Source organism: Periplaneta americana, chromosome 14 (assembly GCF_040183065.1).
Source record: "Periplaneta americana isolate PAMFEO1 chromosome 14, P.americana_PAMFEO1_priV1, whole genome shotgun sequence".
In the NCBI taxonomy this organism is placed as follows: Eukaryota; Metazoa; Arthropoda; class Insecta; order Blattodea; family Blattidae; genus Periplaneta; species Periplaneta americana.
In genome coordinates this window covers 6,810,943-6,813,065 of record NC_091130.1, presented here as the reverse complement: position 1 = coordinate 6,813,065, position 2,123 = coordinate 6,810,943, and the positions used below count along the sequence as shown (strand labels likewise).

The 2,123-nt window shown below is 36.1% G+C and overlaps 1 non-coding gene across 1 annotated transcript; it reads right to left on the bottom strand.

The window, feature by feature from the left end:
- Positions 1–1,429: 1,429 nt before the first annotated feature.
- On the bottom strand, positions 1,430–1,502 carry TRNAT-CGU (transfer RNA threonine (anticodon CGU)). The gene has a single exon. It is a non-coding gene; the product is annotated as a tRNA-Thr (tRNA).
- Between the last annotated feature and the right edge of the window lie 621 nt (positions 1,503–2,123).

The window sequence follows — 2,123 nt, the reverse complement described above, 5'->3', positions numbered from 1 at the left end:
CTTTCTGTATGTACCTCACTGTCTACGTTAGGGCGTTCTGAGGTTTTAACACTCGAACTGCAGATGCTCCAAGTGAGGCGGAGAAAAGGTAGGCAGGATCAGGGTTACCAGATTTTAGATATATCAGAGAGGAACATCTCTTTGCCATCATATAGTACAGCACTTACTTTTGTCTTAAAAAAAAAGAAGGAATAAAAGTCATCCCTCTACGTATGTGCAGTTAGTGACTTATATACTTACTTACTTACTTACTGGCTTTTAAGGAACCCGGAGGTTCGTTGCCGCCCTCACATAAGCCCGCCATTGGTCCCTATCCTGAGCAAGATTAATCCATTCTCTATCATCATATCCCACCTCCCTCAAATCCATTTTAATATTATCTTCCCATCTACGTCTCGGCTCTTTTTCCCTCCGGCCTCCCAACTAACACTCTATATGCATTTCTGTATTCGCCCATACGTGCTACATGCCCTGCCCATATCAAACGTCTGGACTTAATGTTCCTAATTATGTCAGGGGAAGAATACAATGCGTGCAGTTCTGTGTTGTGTAACTTTCTCCATTCTCCTGTAACTTCATCCCTCTTAGCCCCAAATATTTTCCTAAGTACCTTATTCTCTAACAGCCTTAACCTATGTTCCTCTCTCAAAGTGAGAGTTCAAGTTTCACAACTATAAAGAACAACCGGTAATATAACTGTTTTATAAATTCTAACTTTCAGATTTTTTGACAGCAGACTGGATGATAAAACCTTCTCAACCGAATAATAACAGGCACTTCCTATATTTTTTCTGTGTTTAATTTCCTCCCGAGTATCATTTATATTTGTTACTGTTGCTCCAAGATATTTGAACTTCTCCACCTCTTCAAAAGATAAATTTCCAATTTTTATATTTCCAGTTCGCAAAATATTCCCGTCACGAGACATAATCATATACTTGTTAGTGACTTATATGAATCTCAAAATTGCAATTTTAATAAAAAAAACAAATTGTAGATACAGGTTCCAAGTACAAAGCAATATATAGCTGCGTGAAGATTAATTTTTGGTCCTACAGAATATATATGTTATGGTAACAATGAATTATTAGAGGAGAAAAATTCGCTCCGGCGCCGGGGATCAAATCCAGGTCCTTGGTTCTACATACCACTGAGCCACGCCGAAGTTCAATCCATAGCACTGGATCGAATCTCTCTCATCTAGTGTTTTTTCCTTTATGACCTGACTCCAAGTTCGACATATATGTTGACATATATTAAGTCAACTGCCATTATACAAGGAGCGCACTCAATTGAGTTACTTGGTGGCCGGGATTCCACAGTAATATGCACTATTGAGCGAAGAATCTACGTAAAGATTAATTTTTGGTCCTACAGAATATATAGGCCTATATTATGGTAACAATGTTTATTAGAGGAGAAAAATTCGCTCCGGCGCCGGGGATCGAACCCGGATTCTTGGTTCTACGAACCAAGTGCTCTAACCATTGAGCTACGCCGAAATTCAATCCACTTGGAGGGATAATTCAGCGAATAGGGTTTACAAAGAATGGACAATGAGCAAATTTTCCTATGTTTTGTATCTTTGTACGCTGGCGTTTAGTTCCACTTTCAAGCGCTAGAGGTTAGTGTAATCGAGCATACGCTAAGATAATAATTGAGTATAGAGTTGAGACACAGAATCCAAACATCGCCTACCTTATTGCATAATCCAGTAACGCTTTGCTTCAAATAAATTCAAGTTAACAGCTTTTCCTTATTTCTCAGTGACAAACTAGTTGTAATAATATATATTTTTTTATATTTTATATAAAATAAATTACATTATAAAATAATATAATACATTATAAAATTATGTATCAAATTCGTTTAATATTTGCATACAATATAATATAGGTATATGGTTTTACTTCTTGTAAGAGTTTTGTTTTTCCATTTTCAGTGCTGTCAAATCATTACATATTTTAATTGTTGATGGGGTCAACGTCTCAACTTTCATTATAAAGGAACTCAAGAGTCTAGACATTACAGTTAATGACGGATTTATTATTTCATCGGTTCAATTTATTTAATTTGAGTACATAATGTACCTAGATGTATTAATTGTATGTGTTGTATTTCCG